Below are 10,000 nucleotides of genomic sequence, written 5' to 3'. Positions count from 1 at the left end.
ATATATGTGCCATCAAGACTTGCTGTAATGATGTCCTGCTGAATAACTGCTATGAACATAACATCCAGTCCTGTGGGCAATGGTCCATACCTGCCAACTGTGCAGATCTACACAGAATGTCAATATTTAAGCCATCATAGTGTTTGTTCTGTTCCTCCATACATCTGTATTAGTCTGGCAAATAGCTGAAGGTGGAAATAATGAAGTCATGACAGACACATGAGTTTCAGAGCCCACCACCTTCAGAACAGTCATGGTACTGTGAAATGTATCATGCACAAACTACTTAGGTTTGTAATAGGCATATCTATGATCTGTCCTTATATATCACCCCCTAATGTTAGGCTGTGTCACATGTGATGATCTATTTTGTAGCAAGGCAGAATAGTTCAGCTGTGGTGGAAGGAGGTTCAGAGTGTGGATCTGATGTCCAAATGCACTATGTAGATATATATATATATATATATATATATATATATATATATATGTATATATATATATATATATATATATATATATATATATATATATATATATATATATATATATATATATATATATATATATATATATATATATATATATATATATATATATATATATATATATATATATATATATATATATATATATATATATTATATAGTTGAGAAAGCATCCCACATATCTACAGCTCAGATGGCTTAGTGGTAAATTGCTTTGGTTATGGTGTGCATGGTCCTTGGTTCGAACTTGCAAGGGCTGATTATTTTTTTGCTGGGCAGAAGAAGGGCTGTTGGATACAGAGTGATTAAGGCAGTTTTAAGCAGTTGTAAGCAGGTGCAAAATGGACAGTTATGTATGGGGTGAAATTACTTTTGGGAACAGATTACCCTTTTTTAAGGTGAGAGTGGGATGTTGGGGAAGGATAGTAGGTATATTTGGGGTGATAGGTTGAGTCAGAAGACAGACACGACAGACAAGACAGCATACAGGTGAGGTATATGACACATGTGGGGGGTAAACACCTTAGACGGGGAGGAGTGTTTGGAAATCAGAAGCCCATTAGCTCCAAATGAAAACAGTGGGAATGAGGTCCCCACCCATGGGCAGTCACCACTACACCTTCATGGCCCTGAAGGTGGCTGTGCTAGGGGCTGAGCAGGAGGGGCATGCTGACCATCTAATTGCACCATACAGCCCTCAAGCTGGTGTAGCAGATTTCCAAATTCTCTGTGGAACTCACTATGCACCAGAGCCTGGACATGACTTCAGGTGTCAGGATCCTGTCCGCTCCTGTTCCCGGGGGGGGGATGAGCCCCATCCCCTGAGGTGGTTCCACCAAAAGGTAGTGCAGGACCAGCGGACGAGAATGTCCTGGGGTGGGTCCCAGATGTGCTGGAGCCTGGTGCTACGGCCAGATGAGGTGGGAGACGTGGGTCTTCTGGGAACATCCTTCCCAAACATGCTATGGTGTTGCAGTTTTAGAACATATGTGGGTTAGTAATAGTCAACACAATCCAGGATTAGTTATAACAGCATGCATAGATATTCCTATTAACCCAAAACATCAGATTTGGAACAGTTGCATAGCAAGCAGAACACATGCATATATGGAAACACAGTGGCTATTACAGCAGCATGCCAGTTACATTGATAGCAACAGGCCACCAATGATAGTGTTTCAACATGGAACATGAATAGAAACACATTTCAATATTTGTTGAACAATAGGACATATGTCCCAACAGTAGGTTTGGTGTAAACATATCCATTGATTTGTGTGTTTAGATTATTGTTGCAGATATGGTGGGTGCAAAGAGAGAGCGATGTGAATTAACAAGTTTTATATCCTTGCAGAATTAGGTCCTCTGACCTTCTTTCCTGTTTATGTCTTCCAGGTACAATGTCCTGTGAACGGCTCCCTGCTTATACACCCCAGGAAAATTATGTCATTATAAACTTCATCATACTACATCACTGAACCCTATTTGGATGCAGGGCCCATGAGCTGCAGGAGAGGACCACCCTGTGGAATGAGCTCATCCACAGGAAATGATGCTGGCCTGCATAACCGCAGTTATCTATGCACGGATGTGATCGACCATGCCCGTCAACATGCTGATGCAGTTAGGAGGGACCAGCTAGCCACAGGTGGGGGTCATGCCATCTAGCCCCCACTGACACATGTTTAGGAGCTCCTTGCCAGCCTTGGGGCACCCAATTGGCAGCCAAGCCAGGAACCTGAAGATAGCATTGTGGAGGTGGGTGCCACCCACACAATGGACGAGGAGCATGCAGGTAAGTCCCCAGGGTACATTAGTAGACTACTTTTGCTTATCCATCTTCATCTGTAAAGTATCTTCATGCATATGTCTGTTGCTGCAGTGCAGTAATGAACAGATGTGCATAATCTCTAGTATTGTGGGTTTGTACTGTTGATGTACTGACATGCTGGTCCCATCCTGTACCAATGCTACAGGTGTGGCTGCTGATATTACATCTCTCACTCAACTATGTAGGTCCCTCTGGTATATAACTGGGGCAGCAGCCTGTAGCTGGTGAGTATGGAGTTGTTTTGTTCAGGTTTGCCAATATACCGGCCATGTTATGGCCATAGTATTTGCCATGCACACATTTAACACACCTACCCATAATGCATGCTGTACATGTTCACTTATTGTTGCTGTTAACTGCACTGCATGACAGTGGTCACAATGGTGGCATATCTGAAGGGTATGTAAGAGTCCTGCAGTATACCTAACTACCTATCAGTGCAAGATGTGTGGACAGAGATGAACATAATGGTGAGAGAAATGGCCTACAGTAGGGGCATGTCTGAAACATTACCCTTATACAGTGGTTACAACAGTGTATGCACCACTGTTACAAATGCAACTGTTCCTGATGTAAATAATGGCAAATCACAATACCACATTCCACACCTTTTACAACCTGTAATGTGATCCTAACATGAGTAATGAATGTGTAATAAGGAATCCTATGTTAGGACAACAAATATTGGGAATACATACCTTAACAAACACTGGAAGCATATGTGTGCACACACTCCAAATAACATATTGTGGAAGCAGCTTTTGAGGTACTGACAGCATTCACTCTTCTTGACTACATACCTTCTATCAAGTACAGGGCCTCAATTATACCTTTCAACCTGGAAACATCAACAATCTGGACAAAGGCCCATGAAAAATAGGTACACATCTGCACACTTATTAACATAAAATTTGCATACATAATTATCTTACCACACCCACTCCAATGGGATTGCGAGATGCCAACTTTCAAATGCTAACTGAAGAACAGACAGCCAAAATATGGCCCCTCAGAGTTACTAATGGTAAAGACTGCAGTTCCACAATTTTCACTCTTTGGGAAAACTGTTTTTTTTTTTTTTTGTTCATCATTTTGCATCCATAATCCCAGTGTAAGTATTCTTTCTTAACAGTCTTAACTTGTAAGGAGAATATGAATGATATACAAGCACCTTCATAATCAAAAATCATTAGTGCATCATAAACTACCAAGTCTCATATAAATCCAGCAACAGACACAGCATATTTCATATTCTCACTGTCTTCACCGAGTAAATAGTACAGTACGCAGATTTCTAAATATCTTAAATATCAAAACTAGTGAATAGTTTTCTCCAGTCTGAGTCTAGAATATGTGTAACCAGATATTATGAATGCATCGACCAGTTTCCAGTCTTTAATGGGACAATTTTAAAACGAAAGTTAAGAAAAAAAACATTAAACTAACCAATCTGTTTAATTACCAACCATCTTTCTTAATAAATAAATCAAATGGAGCAGTCTGTATTTCACAGATCATGAGAGTTATTGAACAGCAAAACAATGTTGTCGAATACATATTTATCAGTTTTATTTACCAGCAGTGTGATAGTTGTGTCTTTTTTTCTGACCTTGCAGAGGCAACCAGAAGCTAATTAAGAAGTACCTAAGTACCTTGCTACGATACTAAGTACACACACACTAAATAAGAAGTACCTTGCTGCAGCAATAAGAACGGCAATGACAATGTAAATAAATTAAAGAAGAAGTTCAGCAGACTGTTCAGCTTCAGCACTTGCAGCAATTTAACTCATTAATTCGCACACACAGAAGCAATAAGAAGTTTAACCCTTGCAGCACACACAAAATAAATTAAATAAAAAGTACCTTGCTGCAAAATTAAATAAACAGTGGCACTGTGGCAGTAAGAACAGAAATGGTTGAACACTCGTTCACACACACACACACATACACACACACACACACACACACACACACACACACACACACACACACACACACACTCTCTTAAGAAAAAGAATCTGCAGCAGTACCTCTCAGCAAAACAGCACAGCAGTCCCCAATTATTCACTCAGCAGATGCAGAGATAAGTATTCACGGCATGGTTAAATCTGCCCAACGAGTACTCCATATTCCAACAGAGAATGGCATTTGAAAGCAGCATTTAAGCAGAGGCACAGCATTAAATGAAAGCAGCATGGCTTAAAATCCTACCCGGAGTCCGAACGAAATGAGTATTCAAACAGACAACTCCATATTCAAACATTCGTGCGCAAAATGAGTCATGCACGTCTGAGCTTAATTCCAACAGGCTGATAGAGCTGATGTCATTGTGCAGGTGATGACGTCAGCTCCGACAGGGCGAAATCTAAAACAAAGATTGTAAATGAAGGGGTGCCACTCGAGAATCGTGGCACCCCTTCATTGGGACCACAAAACTCGGTAAAAAACGAGTAATTCTGGACGGTTGGGAGGTCTGGCCTCAATGTCACACCAAGTAATGGTCGGCTGTCCAAGAATTATGTCCATGATATTTGCCCACTTACCTGCAACAGAGGCAGCCATGGCTTGTACATCTCATACAAACCATGGAATGGATCCTCTATCTGAAAGGTAGCAATCAGGAGTGGGAGAAGTAGCCTTACCTCACCACTGCATATACCATGGCAAACAGTGCAGACAGTCATGTATGTGTGTATGAAATATGGGACAATATTAATGAAGAAAATAAACAGATGCCCATCCAGGACAGATGACAACACGTGTTGCAAACTGTTCATGGAGGCTGCCCAGAAACATGCAGCAACACTGAGGGACTTGAAGAAATGTCTAGCAAGTACTGCCTGTGCAGTACCTGTGTCAACAATCACTTGGAATTTGCATAAATGTGGTCTATGGGTTAGGGTAATTAGATGGAAAAGTCTTTCCACAGGAAACATCACTCAGGGCTCTCTACAGGTAGCATATGCATAACATCATGTCTCCCAAAGGCATGTGTTGCAATGTGTAATGGTGTACTGAGACCAAGGCTGAAACCTACAGACAGTATTAATAAAGATACATATGGTGCACAAGCACCACCTCACTCCACCTCAGACCCACCATCCTCATTTTTACCTTGCTGGTGTCAGTGTATACCTTTAGGTTTGCTGTCCATTAGCAGGAACTAGGCTGGTAGACATGGCATTCTGAATTTGGAACACTGCAAAATGGCACTCAAATGTGGCCCATAGTTATCAAGCATCTTCAATAAGGCTGAGGATGGGGAGGGGTTTCTTCCTGAAACACAACAGTGAAATGAAGCATACATCAAAAGCCCACTAAGAATGGCTGTATCTGAACACAGTCAAGGTCATGAATTGTGCCAGACATAACAATGACTCCATAGCAATATTAAAGGCACTGTGTGACCTCCAAGGGTTGTGCATATGAGCTGACCTTGCAATCCGGCAGAGTTGGGGGGACATTTATAGGGCAGAGTGACCAAATAATGGCAAGTGAAGATGAGCCATGCTAATATACCCCTTCCAGGAATAGTGACTGCTGTAGTTCACTTAACAGGTGCTACAACGAACCATTATGTTAAGGGTGTGCACACTTATGCAACCCACATATTGTATGCATCTCAATCAGCATCTGCAGAACTAACACATTTATGTGATACTGCATTTGATTGCACAGATCATATGTCACATATCAGGTGTGTCTAATATTAACATATGCAGTATTGTGGCCCCATTGCATATCATGGAAGAGGATGGCATGTCAACAAGTGTGTGTACACTCCTCATATCCACAGTAAGCATTGAAGATTGTCAGTGTATTCAGCTTTTATTGCTCATACATGTACTGCTGATGATGAGATTTGCAAATCAGAGGTCAGGCATTAATTATTGAAATCAGTCCTCATATCATCCCAGGTATGTGTCAGACAAACACACGGGGCTGTGAGCAACAGAGCAAACATAACTGCACACATATACACATTCAGCAATGGTGTGTACACTCGTGAGGTATGGTGCACACTACATGCCAGGGTGCTGTACAGGTGCACAGCAACACTGTGTACATGGGTGCATTGTGTTCCAGGTGAAGGGCCATCACCTACTAACACAAATCATGCATCACAGAGATGTATAATGTTGGTAACAATGATTGAGTACAGCTGCAGTGCATGCTGTTGAGTGCCATATGTCATGCTTGTTGACTGTTGAGTAATGAGAGGTCTGTTTAATAGCTTTGTGCCCCCTCACCTCTAAGTGTGTGTGTGTGTGTGTGTGTGTGTGTGTGTGTGTGTGTGTGTGTGTGTGTGTGTGTGAGTGTGTGTAGAGGTAAGCAATAAAGTACAGGTCTTAAATTACATTTTTGTTTTCCACTCACAGGTAGCAAGGTAGGTCAGGGTCCCTCCTGCAGGCAAACTGATGTTACTGTCCATGCAGCCTCTGACAATGAGGATAGGTATGGTGAGGCACAAGCAAGGTTGTCAGGAGCTGAAGCTGTGCCATCTGTTGACATCCCACTTCTATCCACCCTGCACACAGTCACTATGCCCATACATACCCCATCACCTGTGGCCATAGATGAGAGACAGTTGGCAGGTGGTGGCATGGGACAGGAAAGTGTGGGGACTATGGCAAGTGTATCTGTACACAGCAGCCATAGCCGGATGACTGGTGAGGTACCACACAGGCAGATGTACAGGGGTACTCATACTAGGGCTGCTGGCCATCATGCCCCTGGCAGAAGTGCCACAGCAGGTGTCACCAGACACATGTTTCGGGCCATCATGGAGGCACAGGCACATATGGAACTTTACACCAGACAGAGTCTGAGGCTCCAGAGGGCTACTCATTCTGCTGTACTTGACAACATTTGTGATCTTGCAGGTGCCCACTGTTGTTTCGCGGAGGTCCTGGACAGATGATTGGGTGAGATGGTGGGAATTCTCAACCATGTGGTGTTTGTGTTAGAGCATATGGTGGGAGTAGGGCATCAGACACATGGATGTAGGTTAGCAACACTAACAAGTGGAGGTCTACGTGGATGTGCAAGAAGTCACAACTGCTCCTGTAGTGGCAGTACCAGCACCAGCACCAGCACTGCAGGGGGGGTGCTGTCCACACCACAATGCAGCAGGCCACATACACATGGTCCTGGCAGGTCCCAACAGGGACGCGGATCCAGCAGACATTTGACATCATCAGGGGAGAGTAACATATCTGGGCTTCTACCTGGTAGTGCCCATGATACCCCTGGTAGGCACAGTTCCCATGTCTATGGCCGGAAAATGTGAACTGTACACCCTGTCATGTTTGGGCTGCAGCTTTCCAACAAACCCTTGTATACAGCAGCCACATGACAGAACTGTGTGCATACACACACATACACATCACCAACAAAGCTAGGGCACCTCCATTCCTACACACACTACATCTGCACAGCCCAATTGGTAAAGAACCCCCTAACACACACACATAATGTCAACCAAATGGCTCAGCCAAGATCTCTGGCAAATCCACAACACATCCTGTGCATATGATGAAACCTGTGCCACATCCCTGTTATCCATACCATCAATGCAAGGACATGCTAATATGGTTCTGATGCACAAAGTGAATGTACAAAGGTTTAGCAATGTAATGCTGTTTAACATGTTTTCAGCTGGACTGTTTAATGCTTACATGTCAGGGTGTGTAGCTGTCCAGCCATGATGCCTTAAAGCTGTTATTAACATTTACTAATTGCGGTCTCCATAATGTATTCAGTTTGTGTTGTAGGTGTCTGTGTGTCAGTAGGATGTTGGTCTGCTGTCCTTTCCTACAGGGGTTATGGCACTGTGGAGACACACTGACTGTGTCATCTCCTGGGTACAGCTGAACACAAGTAACAGGTCTGTATAACAATTACTGCATGTGCCACATGGCGGATAGGTCTGAGGGGTGTATACTGGTGAGTGCATGGTGACTGATGTCAGCAGCTCTTCTACGGTGAACAATGATAAGTGTACTGTGTGGCATACTCCAAATGTTTGTGAATAGCACACACACACACACACACACACACACACACACACACACACACACACACACACAGGTTTTTGGGTTGATGCAATACTGTACACATGGACGGACTTAATTTTGCAGTGAACTCATTTTGACCTATGCAATTCCACCAAGACAAAATAGGCAAAACATCACATCAGTAAATAATCAGTCTGCCAGTTTAATGTAATTGATGATGGTACTGTCAGGGTATATGTCCTCTTCCCCAATGTAGTGCAATCCTGGAGTTGGTAAGCATATGTGTACTGTTGTGGGTGGCACAGCCCTCCAATTTGGAGAGTGTGGGGTGGTATAGAACCACACATAGTGTGATTGACAACTGCTTAACCTGTTAACATAAACTGTTAAGTATAACAGCAGACTAAGGGGGGGGGGATACGCACAACAATAACCCCAGTGAGGGTGGCTGTGCCCACAACAACCACACCCAACTATATATACCAACTCCAGTAATGCTGTAAAGCTGCACAGGGGGGGAAGTGGGCATTTACACATCTACTATTAGTTTCAATGGAATGAATTTCCACAGGATGATTCCTTTGAAATGTTAGCTTTTGCCAGTTAGTTCCCAGACAAATGATCTCCTGAGACATGTATTTTCTGCAAACTGAAGTAGATCCTTTCACATACACACACTTACTTGGCAACACTGAGAGTAGAACTCTAATGTGTTTGGCCTTAATTGCAGACACCACAGAGCTTTTAGAATAAGGTGTGTCCCGAGTTTCTTGTTAAGTGAAGAACATCACCAGGCCTTGTACTGTATGGTAATGGGGATGTACTGGGTGTTAATGAACAATGCATACTATGACATACTGTCATATACACATTGACAAACACATAACAGTCATATATACATCTAGCAGACCTGGTTTTATTAGTGCTAACTACCTTGTCAGTGAGTCCATTCTGTTACAGAGAATTTGCACACAGCACATTCATCATTAGGATGGATAGTGTAATCAGTTACCTGTATGGTTGATGGTGACAGCTGTCCTCATACAGTGGACCTTGGGACATATACTGGGGGTACCATTGTGTAAAGACAGTATACTCAGCACCCGCACCCCACATTGGATATTGTACTGACTGAAACCCATGTTAATGCTCTGACATACCCACAATCACTCATTGCCCAGGACTGCAATACAAACCCTTGTATATCTAATCAGTGCTACTACAGGGATATGCATTTATTGCACATGCCACAGGGAAAATAGGGTGAGGGTTTGTCATGGCTCTCCTAATGTCAGCAACATCACTATCCCTTATAATGTATGGCAAGGTTTATTGTATTTGGAGAATGTGGCCTCAAAATGCTGGGTCCTACAAATATACACACTTGCACACATACACACACTTTCCAGGACTCAGAGGGTAACCCACGCCTATCTACCCATTTGTAGAACAGGGTTATGCTGGTACTGCAAGCTCCAGGTAGCCATAGAATGAAGAATGTAACAAGGTACATTTAATGTCTATTACAGCAGCATCCATTTCTAAGTATGGTAATGGGGGTGTAGTTGGTGAGAAGGCCCTCAGGGTATTACCAAATGCAAGTTTACAAACGTGCAGACACTGTTAATCACAGTAATGCACATTGACACATTTTTCAGTACCGGG

This window comes from Protopterus annectens, chromosome 12.part0, assembly GCF_019279795.1.
Source record: "Protopterus annectens isolate FY-2018-M chromosome 12.part0, PAN1.0, whole genome shotgun sequence".
NCBI classification, from domain to species: Eukaryota; Metazoa; Chordata; order Ceratodontiformes; family Protopteridae; genus Protopterus; species Protopterus annectens.
Note: the sequence above shows the minus strand (reverse complement) of the source record.